This window comes from Rhipicephalus microplus, unplaced genomic scaffold, assembly GCF_043290135.1.
Source record: "Rhipicephalus microplus isolate Deutch F79 unplaced genomic scaffold, USDA_Rmic scaffold_348, whole genome shotgun sequence".
Taxonomy (NCBI): domain Eukaryota; kingdom Metazoa; phylum Arthropoda; class Arachnida; order Ixodida; family Ixodidae; genus Rhipicephalus; species Rhipicephalus microplus.
In genome coordinates this window covers 37,501-52,500 of record NW_027464915.1, presented here as the reverse complement: position 1 = coordinate 52,500, position 15,000 = coordinate 37,501, and the positions used below count along the sequence as shown (strand labels likewise).

At 60.8% G+C, this 15,000-nt stretch overlaps 3 non-coding genes across 3 annotated transcripts in view; all 3 read left to right on the top strand.

The window, feature by feature from the left end:
• Window positions 1–9,922: 9,922 nt before the first annotated feature.
• Window positions 9,923–11,748, top strand: LOC142793935 (small subunit ribosomal RNA). The gene has a single exon (XR_012891940.1). It is a non-coding gene; the product is annotated as a small subunit ribosomal RNA (ribosomal RNA).
• Window positions 11,749–13,467: 1,719 nt separating this feature from the next.
• LOC142793941 (5.8S ribosomal RNA) lies at window positions 13,468–13,620 on the top strand. The gene has a single exon (XR_012891946.1). It is a non-coding gene; the product is annotated as a 5.8S ribosomal RNA (ribosomal RNA).
• Window positions 13,621–14,774: 1,154 nt separating this feature from the next.
• LOC142793937 (large subunit ribosomal RNA) overlaps window positions 14,775–15,000 on the top strand; it is a 3,958-nt gene continuing 3,732 nt past the window's right edge. Inside the window, exon 1 of the ribosomal RNA XR_012891942.1 lies at window positions 14,775–15,000. This exon is cut by the window's right edge and continues 3,732 nt beyond it. This is a non-coding gene — a ribosomal RNA (large subunit ribosomal RNA).

Here is a 15,000-nt window from a genome sequence, read left to right as displayed (position 1 = left end):
AAGGAACAGCGCGGTCGAGACTCGGAAGAAAAAGCTTTCAAAGTGTCGTAGCACGATGCACACTGCTGTTCGTGTGGAACAAACGTGACTACCGTGCTGTACGGTGGAGTTCTGTGCGCAAAAGCGGCGGGTGTGTTTCTAAGCACCACAGCGTTGTGTCAAAAAAGAGGTGCCTGAGAGAAACGCATGCGACTGCCGTGCTTTGCGGCATAGCACCGTGCGCAAAAACGGTGCGCATGCAAGAGGTGTCAGAGCTAGCGAACTTTTGCCACGAGCAACAGGTCACTAAAAGCCTATAGATGACGGTGTTGGAGGAAAAGAAAAATATCGAGAAAGCACTGCGGTGTGCCGTGCGTAGGGACGGGCGCGCGTGCCACATGCCGCCGAAATATGGGTGTCGGAGAAAACAGAGTGCCGCGCGTAACGAGGGGCGCGCGTGTTACAGAGAGATATGCCCAAACGCATGAAAGTGTACGCAGGTGTCCTAAGGCAGTTTTTTTTTTTTTTCCTCATTTTGATGTCGCCCCGGCTGACGTGGTTTTCGTTTTTCCGTGCCGCCCCGGCTGACGCGGTTTTCGTTTTTCCGTGCCGCCCCGGCTGACGCAGTTTTTGCGCCGCCCCGGCTGACGCGGTTTTCGCGCCGCCCCGGCTGACGCGGTTCCGACTTTGCACTTTTTGGCTCACCCCGGCTGGCGGCCCACTCACTCGATCGCCAGGTCTGTTTGCCCCGGTGGTTCCACCGCCAGGCTTAAGCGCGAACTTTTTTTGTTTGTTTTCTTTTGATTAAGCGCAAGCTTTTTTCTTTGTTTTCTTTTGATTAAGCGCGGGCTTTTTTCTTTGTTTTTTTTGCATTCGCCCCGGCAGACGCGGTTTTTGCGCCGCCCCGGCTGACGCGGTTTTTGCCGCCCCGGCTGACGCAGTTCGGACTTAGCACTTTTCGGCTGTGCCTGGCTGGCGGCCCACTCACTCGATCGCCATGTCTGTTTGCCACAGTTTTCCCGGTGGTGCCGCACCCGGGCTCGCCCCGGCTGACGCGGTTTCGTGCCGCCCCGGCAGACGCGGTTTTCGCGCCGCCCCGGCTGACGCGGTTTCGTGCCGCCCCGGCAGACGCGGTTTTTTGCCGCCCCGGCTGACGCAGTTCGGACTTGGCACTTTTTGGCTGAGCCTTGCTGGCGGCCCACTCACTCGATCGCCATGTCTGTTTGCCACAGTTTTCCCGGTGGTGCCGCACCCGGGCTCGCCCCGGCAGACGCGTTTTTTTTTTCTTTCGCCCCGGCTGACGCAGTTTTCGCGCCGCCCCGGCAGACGCGGTTTTCGCGCCGCCCCGGCAGACGCGGTTTTTTGCGCCGCCCCGGCTGACGCAGTTCGGACTTGGCACTTTTTGGCTGAGCCTGGCTGGCGGCCCACTCACTCGATCGCCATGTCTGTTTGCCACAGTTTTCCCGGTGGTGCCGCACCCGGGCTCGCCCCGGCTGACGCAGTTTTCGCGCCGCCCCGGCTGACGCAGTTTCGTGCCGCCCCGGCAGACGCGGTTTTTTGCGCCGCCCCGGCTGACGCGGTTTTTTGCCGCCCCGGCTGACGCAGTTCGGACTTGGCACTTTTCGGCTGTGCCTGGCTGGCGGCCCACTCACTCGATCGCCATGTCTGTTTGCCACAGTTTTCCCGGTGGTGCCGCACCCGGGCTCGCCCCGGCAGACGCGTTTTTTTTTTTCTTTCGCCCCGGCTGACGCAGTTTTCGCGCCGCCCCGGCTGACGCGGTTTCGTGCCGCCCCGGCAGACGCGGTTTTTTGCGCCGCCCCGGCTGACGCGGTTTTTGCCGCCCCGGCTGACGCAGTTCGGACTTAGCACTTTTTGGCTGAGCCTGGCTGGTGGCCCACTCACTCGATCGCCATGTCTGTTAGCCACAGTTTTCCCGGTGGTGCCGCACCCGGGCTCGCCCCGGCTGACGCAGTTTTCGCGCCGCCCCGGCTGACGCGGTTTCGTGCCGCCCCGGCAGACGCGGTTTTCGCGCCGCCCCGGCTGACGCGGTTTTTGCCGCCCCGGCTGACGCAGTTCGGACTTAGCACTTTTCGGCTGTGCCTGGCTGGCGGCCCACTCACTCGATCGCCATGTCTGTTTGCCACAGTTTTCCCGGTGGTGCCGCACCCGGGCTCGCCCCGGCTGACGCAGTTTTCGCGCCGCCCCGGCTGACGCGGTTTCGTGCCGCCCCGGCAGACGCGGTTTTCGCGCCGCCCCGGCTGACGCGGTTTCGTGCCGCCCCGGCAGACGCGGTTTTTTGCCGCCCCAGCTGACGCAGTTCGGACTTAGCACTTTTTGGCTGAGCCTTGCTGGCGGCCCACTCACTCGATCGCCATGTCTGTTTGCCACAGTTTTCCCGGTGGTGCCGCACCCGGGCTCGCCCCGGCAGACGCGTTTTTTTTTTTCTTTCGCCCCGGCTGACGCAGTTTTCGCGCCGCCCCGGCAGACGCGGTTTTCGCGCCGCCCCGGCAGACGCGGTTTTTTGCGCCGCCCCGGCTGACGCGGTTTTTTGCCGCCCCGGCTGACGCAGTTCGGACTTGGCACTTTTTGGCTGAGCCTGGCTGGCGGCCCACTCACTCGATCGCCATGTCTGTTTGCCACAGTTTTCCCGGTGGTGCCGCACCCGGGCTCGCCCCGGCTGACGCAGTTTTCGCGCCGCCCCGGCTGACGCGGTTTCGTGCCGCCCCGGCAGACGCGGTTTTTTGCGCCGCCCCGGCTGACGCGGTTTTTTGCCGCCCCGGCTGACACGGTTCGGACTTTGCACTTTTCGGCTGTGCCTGGCTGGCGGCCCACTCACTCGATCGCCATGTCTGTTTGCCACAGTTTTCCCGGTGGTGCCGCACCCGGGCTCGCCCCGGCAGACGCGTTTTTTTTTTTTTTTTTCTTTCGCCCCGGCTGACGCAGTTTTCGCGCCGCCCCGGCTGACGCGGTTTCGTGCCGCCCCGGCAGACGCGGTTTTTTGCGCCGCCCCGGCTGACGTGGTTTTTGCCGCCCCGGCTGACGCAGTTCGGACTTTGCACTTTTTGGCTGAGCCTGGCTGGCGGCCCACTCACTCGATCGCCATGTCTGTTTGCCACAGTTTTCCCGGTGGTGCCGCACCCGGGCTCGCCCCGGCAGACGCGTTTTTTTTTTTTCCTTCGCCCCGGCAGACGTGGTTCCCCCCCCCCCCTCCGTCTTTCTTTTTGTTTTTTTTTTTCGCCGCGGCTGAAGTGGATTTTTCGGTGCCTCGACGCCCCGGTAGTCGCGGTTTTTCCGTTTCCGCACGGCCCCGGCTGACGCTGCTCGGTCACAGTCGCCTTTTGTGGTGATTGCAGACTTCTTGAGCGCGGGTGTTTTTTTTTTTTGTTGTTGTTGTTGTTTTATTACGCATTCGCTCCAGCAGACGCTGTTTAGACTTTTTGTTTCCTCTTTTATCCTGCGACGAGGTGACGAGGTTTATTCGGTGCCCCGCCGCCCCGGCTGAAGTGATTTTTCCTGTCCCGTGCCGCCCCGGCTGACGCGGTTGGGACTTCGCGTTTGTTCGGCCGCCACGGGTTTTGGCGCACTCGCTCGGTTGCTTGTTGTTGCCACTTGTTGCGAACCCAGGTTTCTTGAGCGAGCGCGGGCGTTTTTTCTTCCTTTCTTTCTTTGTTCTATGTGTTAGCGAATCGGCCTTTAATATCACACGAGGACTCACAACCAACAATTTTCAGTTTGAAGTGTAAAAAATCTGCAGGTGTTGACGTAACTGACTTGCCCCGTACCCTTGAGTACATCCATGAAGTTCTCGTAGTACTACTAAATCGCATTATTCCAAGTGGAGAAATTCCCATAAACTTGCAAACCTCTACACGAAAATCGGTGCGCGTGATAAAGTTGAAAATTATCGTCCGATATCAAATGTGCCTTCTATAACACAAATTCTAGGAAAAAAAAAAAAAAACACTTGTTCGCCGTTTTCTGCGCCGTGACTGGCAGCACTCCGGCGAAGCGAAACGGGGTCGATTCGAGCACGATATCGGCGTCTTTCGACGTGCTCGCCGGCGACCGTCGCACGAGTACGTCGCACGAGCGCGTCTGCCGGGGCGCCGTTTGCGAAGCCGACGCAAAAGTGGGAACCGCCGCTCGGATGATCGCCGCTTTCGGCAGAGTGAGTGTTGGCACTCCGGGGAAGCGAAACAGCGTGAATGCGCCCACGAAATCGGCGTATTTTGAAGTGCCCGCCGGCGACCGTCGCACGAGTACGGTAAACCGCGTCAGCCGGGGCGTAGTTCGGGACGCCGACGAAAAAGTGGGAAGCGCAACTCGGATCTTCGCCGTTTTTGCAGGAGTGAGTGGCGGCCCTCCTGCGAGACCAAGAAGCATCGATTCGTGCACGAATTCGGCGCCTTTCGACGTGATCGCCGGCGACCGTCGCTCGAGTAGGGCAAACCGCGTCTGCCGGGGCGGGCTTCGGGACGCCGATGCGAAAGTGGGAAACGCTGCTCGGATGTTCGCCGTTTTTGGCCGAGTGAGTGCTGGCACTCGGGCGAAGCCAAACGGGGCCGATTACGGCACGATATCGGCGTCTTTCGACGTGCCCGCCGGCGACCGTCGCACGAGTACGGTAAACCGCGTCAGCCCGGGCGGAGTTCGGGACGCCGATGCGAAAGTGGAGAACGCCGCTCGGATCTTCGCCGTTTTTGGAGGAGTGAGTGGCGGCACTCCGGAGAAGCCAAGGAGCGCCAATTAGCGCACGATATCGGCGTCTTTCGACGCGCTCGCCGGCGACCGTCGCACGAGTAGGGCAAACCGCGTCTGCCGGGGCGGGGTTTACGACGCCGACGCAAAAGTGGGAACCGCCGCTCGGATGTTGGCCGTTTTTGGCAGAGTGAGTGCTGGCACTCCGGCGACGCGAAAGAGCGCGAATGCGCCCACGAAAGTGGCGTATTTGGACGTGCGTGACGGCGACCGCTGCAGGAGTACGAAAAACCACGTCAGCCGGGGCGAGCGACACACGGCGGTCTGGGTGCTTATCGCTGCTATTATAGGGGCACCCCGGCAGACGCAGAAAAAAAAAAAAAATTTTCGACCTTCTTTTTTGCTGGTCGAGCTCGGGTAACCCAGGTCGCAATGGGAGCCGCGCACGAAAGCGGCGTCGCGAGACGCGTTCGCGGTCGCTAGTCGCACGAGCTCGGCAACCGCGTCAGCCGGCGCGGAGTTCGGGATGCCGACGGCTAAGTGGGTACCGCTGCTCGGATGTTCGCCGTTTTTGGCCGAGTGAGTGCTGGCACTCCGGTGAAGCCAAGGAGCGCCAATTCGTGCACGATATCGGCGTCTTTCGACGTGCCCGCCGGCCACCGCCGCACGAGTACGGCAAACCGCGTCTGCCGGGGCGGGGTTCGCGACGCGTACGCAATAGTGGGAACCGTCGCTCGGATGTTCGTCGTCTTTGGCCGAGCGAGTGCTGGCACTCCGGCGAAGCGAAACGGGGCCGATTCGGGCACGATATCGGCGTATTTCGACGTGCTCGCCGGCGACCGTCGCACGAGTACGGCAAAGCGCGTCTGCCGGGGCGAGGTTTGCGACGCCGACGAAAAAGTGGGAAGCGCCGCTCGGATCTTCGCCGTTTTTGCAGGAGTGAGTGGCGGCCCTCCTGCGAGACCAAGAAGCATCGACTCGCGCACGATATCGGTGTCTTTCGACGTGCCCGCCGGCCACCGCCGCACGAGTACGGCAAACCGCGTATGCCAGGGCGGGGTTGGCGACGCCGACGCAAAAGTGGGAACCGCCACTAGGATGTTCGCCGTTTTTGGCAGAGTGAGTGCTGGCACTCCGGCGAAGCGAAAGAGCGCGAATGCGCCCACGAAAGTGGCGTGTTTGGACGTGCTTGACGACGACCACCGCAGGAAAACGAAAAACCACGTCAGCCGGGGCGAGCGACCCATGGCGGTCTGGGTGCTTATCGCTGCTATTATAGGGGCACCCCGGCAGACGCAAAAAAAAAAAAAAAATTTTTTTCGACATTCTTTTTTGCTCGTCGACCTCGGGTGACCCAGGTCGCAGTGGGAGCCGCGCACGAAAGCGGCGTCGCGAGACGGCTTCGCGGTCGCTAGTCGCACGAGCTCGGCAACCGCGTCTGCCGGGGCGGAGTTCGGGACGCCGACGGCTAAGTGGGAACCGCCGCTCGGATGTTCGCCGTTTGTGGCCGAGTGAGTGCTGGCACTCCGGCGAAGCCAAACGGGGCCGATTCCGGCACGATATCGGCGTCTTTCTACGTGCTCGCCGGCGACCGTCGCACGAGTACGGCAAAGTGCGTCTGCCGGGGCGGGGTTTGCGACGCGTACGCAATAGTGAGAACCGTCGCTCGGATGTTCGTCGTCTTTCGCCGAGCCAGTGCTGGCAATCCGGCGAAGCCGAACGGAGCCGATTCGGGCACGATATCGGCGTCTTTCCACGTGCTCGCCGGCGACCGTCGCACGAGTACGGTAAACCGCGTCAGCCGGGGCGGAGTTCGGGACGCCGATGCGAAAGTGGGAAGCGCCGCTCGGATCTTCGCCGTTTTTGGAGGAGTCAGTGGCGGCACTCCGGTGAAGCCAAGGTGCGCCAATTCGCGCACGATATCGGCGTCTTTCGACGTGCCCGCCGGCCACCGTCGCACGAGTACGGCAAACCTCGTCTGCCGGGGCGGGGTTTGCGACGCCGACGCAAAAGTGGGAACCGCCGCTCGGATGTTCGCCGTTTTTGGCAGAGTGAGTGCTGGCACTCCGGCGAAGCGAAAGAGCGCGAATGCGCCCACGAAAGTGGCGTGTTTGGACGTGCTTGACGACGACCACCGCAGGAAAACGAAAAACCACGTCAGCCGGGGCGAGCGACCCATGGCGGTCTGGGTGCTTATCGCTGCTATTATAGGGGCACCCCGGCAGACGCAAAAAAAAAAAAAAAAATTTTTTTCGACATTCTTTTTTGCTCGTCGACCTCGGGTGACCCAGGTCGCAGTGGGAGCCGCGCACGAAAGCGGCGTCGCGAGACGGCTTCGCGGTCGCTAGTCGCACGAGCTCGGCAACCGCGTCTGCCGGGGCGGAGTTCGGGACGCCGACGGCTAAGTGGGAACCGCCGCTCGGATGTTCGCCGTTTGTGGCCGAGTGAGTGCTGGCACTCCGGCGAAGCCAAACGGGGCCGATTCCGGCACGATATCGGCGTCTTTCTACGTGCTCGCCGGCGACCGTCGCACGAGTACGGCAAAGTGCGTCTGCCGGGGCGGGGTTTGCGACGCGTACGCAATAGTGAGAACCGTCGCTCGGATGTTCGTCGTCTTTCGCCGAGCCAGTGCTGGCAATCCGGCGAAGCCGAACGGAGCCGATTCGGGCACGATATCGGCGTCTTTCCACGTGCTCGCCGGCGACCGTCGCACGAGTACGGTAAACCGCGTCAGCCGGGGCGGAGTTCGGGACGCCGATGCGAAAGTGGGAAGCGCCGCTCGGATCTTCGCCGTTTTTGGAGGAGTCAGTGGCGGCACTCCGGTGAAGCCAAGGTGCGCCAATTCGCGCACGATATCGGCGTCTTTCGACGTGCCCGCCGGCCACCGTCGCACGAGTACGGCAAACCTCGTCTGCCGGGGCGGGGTTTGCGACGCCGACGCAAAAGTGGGAACCGCCGCTCGGATGTTCGCCGTTTTTGGCAGAGTGAGTGCTGGCACTCCGGCGAAGCGAAAGAGCGCGAATGCGCCCACGAAAGTGGCGTGTTTGGACGTGCTTGACGACGACCACCGCAGGAAAACGAAAAACCACGTCAGCCGGGGCGAGCGACCCATGGCGGTCTGGGTGCTTATCGCTGCTATTATAGGGGCACCCCGGCAGACGCAAAAAAAAAAAAAAATTTTTTTCGACATTCTTTTTTGCTCGTCGACCTCGGGTGACCCAGGTCGCAGTGGGAGCCGCGCACGAAAGCGGCGTCGCGAGACGGCTTCGCGGTCGCTAGTCGCACGAGCTCGGCAACCGCGTCTGCCGGGGCGGAGTTCGGGACGCCGACGGCTAAGTGGGAACCGCCGCTCGGATGTTCGCCGTTTGTGGCCGAGTGAGTGCTGGCACTCCGGCGAAGCCAAACGGGGCCGATTCCGGCACGATATCGGCGTCTTTCTACGTGCTCGCCGGCGACCGTCGCACGAGTACGGCAAAGTGCGTCTGCCGGGGCGGGGTTTGCGACGCGTACGCAATAGTGAGAACCGTCGCTCGGATGTTCGTCGTCTTTCGCCGAGCCAGTGCTGGCACTCCGGCGAAGCCGAACGGAGCCGATTCGGGCACGATATCGGCGTCTTTCCACGTGCTCGCCGGCGACCGTCGCACGAGTACGGTAAACCGCGTCAGCCGGGGCGGAGTTCGGGACGCCGATGCGAAAGTGGGAAGCGCCGCTCGGATCTTCGCCGTTTTTGGAGGAGTCAGTGGCGGCACTCCGGTGAAGCCAAGGTGCGCCAATTCGCGCACGATATCGGCGTCTTTCGACGTGCCCGCCGGCCACCGTCGCACGAGTACGGCAAACCTCGTCTGCCGGGGCGGGGTTTGCGACGCCGACGCAAAAGTGGGAACCGCCGCTCGGATGTTCGCCGTTTTTGGCAGAGTGAGTGCTGGCACTCCGGCGAAGCGAAAGAGCGTGAATGCGCCCACGAAAGTAGCGTATTTGGACGTGCTTGACGGCGACCGCCGCAGGAGTACGAAAAACCACGTCAGCCGGGGCGAGCGACCCACGGCGGTCTGGGTGCTTATCGCTGCTATTATAGGGGCACCCCGGCAGACGCAGAAAGAAAAAAAAAAATGGGGACATGGCGTGCGTCACCGTGCGGCTTCGCAGCGTTGCCGAAGTCGCCGAGCCCTTCGACTGAGCCGAACGGCGGACAGGGAACGTTGGTCGGCCGTTCTAACCTGTCGGTGCCACGCCGAGACGTCGTTAAGGAAAACCGCGTCGTGGGCCTCTACGACGCCGTCGAGTCGTTGTACGTTTGGTGTCCAGCGTGTCGGCGGCGAGTAGCGGACACGTCGTTCACGACTTCGGTCTTTCGCAGTCGACGCGAACTTGCGGAGAGTCGTGGTGCCTCACGTTTTCGGCAGAAACCGCGGCGGAATTTTCCCGTGCGTGCGCGCACGACCTCGGTGCTGTGCCGTCAGCGTAGTGTTGCACAAACTCGTGGCCTACCCAAGGTGCGGTACGTTTGCGGCCGTATCCTCGGTGGGAATTTCGTGAGTAGGGTCGCAAATTCTACGACCTCGGCGGGTTTGAGAGCGACGTAGACTTGTGGCACGCTCAACATGCCACACGTTTCGGGGCACACCCGCGGTGAAATTTTCTCGAGTACGCTCGTATTAGGGCCCAAGGAGGTCTGGGTACTTATCGCTGCTATTATGTGGGGGTTCTCGTGAGCGGCGTACGCGAAAGCGACCGGGTGTCTGATATGCGGCGGGCTTCGGCCTCGTCAAGCGTGTCCTCGGGTCTGCTCCAGGGGAATCCACGGCAGTCGTCTGCAGCCTCATCCGCTTGATGCGTTAGGGGCTGGTTGTCGGACGGTGCCGTTTTACCACGATATCGAGGTGTGTTCCGTGTCGTCCTCGGGCGATTCAGATGCGAAAGCGCCGAAGACGCGGGCGTGACCCGTCGTCTGGCGGCTTTGCAGTCTCGGCTCCGTTGCTAGTTCCGGCCGGTCCACCGACAGTGCAGCGGGCTTGGGCAACCCGCACGGCGCGACCGAGTCGATGCAACGAAAAAGAGCGAGCATGAACGTGCTTCTTGCCGCACGGCTCCCACTCGTCTTTCGGGAAGGTTGTGCCGTAGCGAGCTCGAACGCCGTCATCTCGGAGTGCAAAATAAGCGTGTTGGGGCGCCTGAAGGTGGCCTCCGCCGCACACAGACTGCGTCCGGCCCGCCGAGGGCGAGGACGGACGCGCAGTCGAACGATTACCTGGTTGATCCTGCCAGTAATCATATGCTTGTCTCAAAGATTAAGCCATGCATGTCTAAGTACATGCCGAAATAAGGCGAAACCGCGAATGGCTCATTAAATCAGTTATGGTTCCTTAGATCGTTTCTTCCTACTTGGATAACTGTGGCAATTCTAGAGCTAATACATGCAGTGAGCCTGGAGCCCTTTGGGTAACGGGTGCTTTTATTAGACCAAGATCGATCGGGTTTCGGCCCGTATTGTGTGGTGACTCTGGATAACTTTGTGCTGATCGCATGGCCACGAGCCGGCGACGTTTCTTTCAAGTGTCTGCCTTATCAACTTTCGATGGTAGGTTACTTGCTTACCATGGTTGTTACGGGTAACGGAGAATCAGGGTTCGATTCCGGAGAGGGAGCCTGAGAAACGGCTACCACATCCAAGGAAGGCAGCAGGCGCGCAAATTACCCACTCCCGGCACGGGGAGGTAGTGACGAAAAATAACAATACGGGACTCTTTTGAGGCCCCGTAATTGAAATGAGTACACTCTAAATCCTTTAACGAGGATCAATTGGAGGGCAAGTCTGGTGCCAGCAGCCGCGGTAATTCCAGCTCCAATAGCGTATACTAAAGCTGCTGCGGTTAAAAAGCTCGTAGTTGGATCTCAGTTCCAGACGAGTAGTGCATCTACCCGATGCGACGGCTCGGACTGAACATCATGCCGGTTCTTTCTTGGTGCACTTCATTGTGTGCCTCGAGATGGCCGGTGCTTTTACTTTGAAAAAATTAGAGTGCTCAACGCAGGCGAGTCGCCTGAATAAACTTGCATGGAATAATAGAACAAGACCTCGTTTCTGTTCTGTTGGTTTTTGGAATACGAGGTAATGATTAAGAGGGACGGACGGGGGCATTCGTATTGCGGCGCTAGAGGTGAAATTCTTGGACCGTCGCAAGACGAACTACTGCGAAAGCATTTGCCAAGAATGTTTTCATTGATCAAGAACGAAAGTCAGAGGTTCGAAGGCGATCAGATACCGCCCTAGTTCTGACCATAAACGATGCCAACCAGCGATCCGCCTGAGTTACTCAAATGACTCGGCGGGCAGCTTCCGGGAAACCAAAGTATTTGGGTTCCGGGGGAAGTATGGTTGCAAAGCTGAAACTTAAAGGAATTGACGGAAGGGCACCACCAGGAGTGGAGCCTGCGGCTCCACTCCTGGTGGTGCCCTTCCGTCACGGGAAAACTTACCCGGCCCGGACACTGGGAGGATTGACAGATTGAGAGCTCTTTCTTGATTCGGTGGATGGTGGTGCATGGCCGTTCTTAGTTGGTGGAGCGATTTGTCTGGTTAATTCCGATAACGAACGAGACTCTAGCCTATTAAATAGGTGCGGGGTTCCCAGCACCTTACAACCTTCTTAGAGGGACAAGCGGCTCCTAGCCGCACGAAACAGAGCAATAACAGGTCTGTGATGCCCTTAGATGTCCGGGGCCGCACGCGCGCTACACTGAAGGAAGCAGCGTGTCTTTATCCCTGTCTGAAAAGACTGGGTAACCCGTGGAACTTCTTTCGTGATTGGGATAGGGGCTTGCAATTGTTCCCCTTGAACGAGGAATTCCCAGTAAGCGCGAGTCATAAGCTCGCGTTGATTACGTCCCTGCCCTTTGTACACACCGCCCGTCGCTACTACCGATTGAATGATTTAGTGAGGTCTTCGGACCGATGTCCGGCGCGGCCTTTCGGTTGCGCCGGTCTGTTGGAAAGATGACCAAACTTGATCATTTAGAGGAAGTAAAAGTCGTAACAAGGTTTCCGTAGGTGAACCTGCGGAAGGATCATTAACGGATTGTGAAGGGTGAGCGCCTCAGCTGCGTCTGCGCCCGACACTTTCTGCCGCTGACCCCGTTTGGACGCGGGGTCGGCTTTTCCCCACGGGGCTGCCTGAATGTGGAGCGGCACCCCGTGACAAATTGTTGCGCCCAGCGGACGCCAACACCGCGACCTTGGACGGTCGGCCAGGTGGCGGACGCGGGTACAAACGGCGCAACGCACTCATAGGTCGGCTTTCGACCCGCCACTGCACCGTGGCTCGAAGCGCTCGAAATGCGCGACCCGACCGCTGCGGGACCGCCTAGTACTGTAAACAGGAGCGGCGGAGCGCGAACGGCGAGTCGTGGTTACGTCGGTAGAAGGCGAGGCTGCGCGTTCCCGAAACGCCAGCCGAGTGCCCTCCCGACCGTTCGAGCGTGCAAGAACGAGACCCGACAATCGCGCGGCGACTGCCAAGTACGAGAGGAACGGCACAAGCGTCGGCGGTCGGTCAAGGAACTGGCGATGTGACGGGTCCGCTGTGCACCAGTGCATACCGTCCCGCCGTCCGCGGCAAGCGCCTCCGCGTCCTCGGGTGACGGAGGCTGCCGGTCGGTTCTTGCAGGCGAGGGATCTCGCTGGCACCGGTTCGCGTTGACGCGCGGCCGGTCATGGCACGGCGATGCGACGGCCGAGGTGCGCAGTACTCGATGGAGGAACCGCACGCTCCGATGACCGTCCCGCCCTCCGCGGCGTATGCGTACCGACCGTAATGGTTGCAGCAGCGCCGGCCGGCTTTTGAATTCGCCACACGAAACACGGTGCGAGATCGCGGTTAGGGGAGCGTCGACGTTGCCAGGCGTTTTGCTTGCTGCCGAGGGAAAGGCGGCACGGCCACGTCGCGCTCGTCGCGATTAGCGGGTCTGCGCGCTTTGGGAAGGTGCCGCAACGACTTGCCGAAAGAGGAAGCACGGAAGAACGAGGGACTTGGACGTCCCGACAATTGAACGCACTTGCGGCCAGGCCCTTGCTGGCTTCGTTCTTCCGCCTCGAGTAGGCTCGTACGCGGCTCCGGCGCCGAAAGTGGTCCTTGGCACCGACTTCGGTGGACGTGGGAAGTGCCGCGCAAGTACGGCGCGCCTGGCTCCACCTGTTGGCTAAAGTAGGCAGCCGGATCGGCATTTTGGTGTGCGGTGGCAAACCGTGGATGCGAAAAAAGCTTGTGCGATTTCGTGGAACAAAAAGCGGGGGTCCCCCTTTTTATGCGGAGGAGACCGACCCGCCCGCCGTGGTGAACCGCGACGCCACGGTAAAAACGGGAGAGGCTTGTCGATGGGACCGTGCATCCCGCGCTCCACGGAGGCCGGGAGGCGGCCGCCCGAGGAAATGTGTAGCCGTCGAGGCCCGCATCTGCGTGCACTCTTATCCAAATGGGTGTACCGCAGGCATTTTCTGGTTAGGCGGGCCAATGAGAGCGAGCACACAACGATACCTACGGGTCCGGCTTGGAGAACCGGCTTCGACGCCTCCCGAGTATTTATAGAGGGGTGGACCACGAAAGCACTCGCAAGTAGCGGAAGCGAAACGCCGTCCGAAACACACCGTTTGCTCGATTTGCGGCAGCCGAAAAAGGCGCGGCAGAGTTTTGGAGTCCAAGCGTGCGCTGAAAAGCGCCCTTCTTGGCCACTGTTTGGCCGAGTGCCAGAAACGTTTGGTTTTGACTGTACGGAATTGAACAAACACTTTTTCACGACTCTAAGCGGTGGATCACTCGGTTCTCGGGTCGATGAAGAACGCAGCCAGCTGCGAGACTTGGTGTGAATTGCAGGACACACTGAGCACTGATTCTTTGAACGCACATTGCGGCCTTGGGTCTTCCCTTGGCTTCGTCTGTCTGAGGGTCGGATCACATATCAAGAGAGCCTTCGGCGCACAAGGGAACGTGAGCCGTCGACTCGTTTTGACCGCGTCGGCAACACGGACAGCACGCTGAACACCTCACAGCGAGCGCCAACAGCGGCCACTCAAGGGCGAGACGGTGGCGACCGTCGTGCCAGAGCCCAACCGAAACGGGGGCGACCGACTGCATTGAGGATGTGGCACCTCGTTGAGACCGCCGCAGGACTTCGAGTCGGAAGGAAGCCTGCAGGGAAAGTGCGGTCGAGGTTGCGTACTCCTCTCTGCGACCGGGCGCGCAAGAGCTGCGAGAGCCACGGACGCGCAACTTTAACGCACGGTAAACACGAGGAGCGAAAGCCGGCCAGCAAAGCTTCTCCAGCCGTGCGCAAAGTGCGCGAGATCGCAGCCTTGCGTTGCGCTTGTTGCCCTCGAAGTAAGCAGGGTGTCCCGTAGACCGGGCGCTCGAACACGCTGCGGGGCCGTGCCTCCTCCAGGCTTTGCCGCGCGAACAGGGAACGTTCGCGCGCAAAGCGCAGGGAGGTGAGGAGGCTGCGCCCGACGTTTGCGGTTCGCTGCGTACGCGGTTGATGCGGAGAGCACGGCGCGACGACTTGCCGCGAAGCGGAAAAAGTCTCCCGCACGAGTTGGCGAAACGTTGGCGAAGCTTAAGGCGTTCTCGTCGTAGTCCGCCGTCGGTCTAAGTGCTTCGCAGTTCCCGTCCCGTTCAAAAAACTGGGCCACTCCAGTTGGGGCGGGGGCGACGCTACACGAGACGATGCCTCTCGCCAGGCTGCGTGGCTGCCCTTGCGGCGGCGGCGACTGGCCTCGGCGGTGTTTGGGCTTTCGACACGGTCGTTTATCACGCAACTGCTCGGACGACGCACGCGCGCAGCGGAATGCCGCTTGCCAGCCTTGTGAAGATGTGACCCTGTACAGGGTTGCGGGCGCACTTGGTAGGGCGTCGTACTCGGTTCGCGATGGGTTTACGAACGTGTCCCGTCACTTCCACGTCACACCGGTTGTGCGCCGCACGCGTGCAGCGGGGAAGCCGATTGCCAGCCTTGTGAAGAAGTGGCCCTGTACAGGGTTGCGGGCGCACTTGGTAGGGCGAGCGCACGCGGTCGTGCAGGAAGTTGATGGAAGCGAATGTATCCGCTGTCGACCTCAGATCAGGCGAGACAACCCGCTGAATTTAAGCATATCACTAAGCGGAGGAAAAGAAACCAACAGGGATTCCCCGAGTAGCTGCGAGCGAAACGGGACCGAGCCCAGCACCGAATCCCCCGTCCTTGCAGGCGGTCGGGAAATGTGGTGTATGGGAGGCGACGTTCTCGGGTGTTTGCGACGGTGCAAGTCCCCCTGACAGGGGCTTGTCCCAGAGTGGG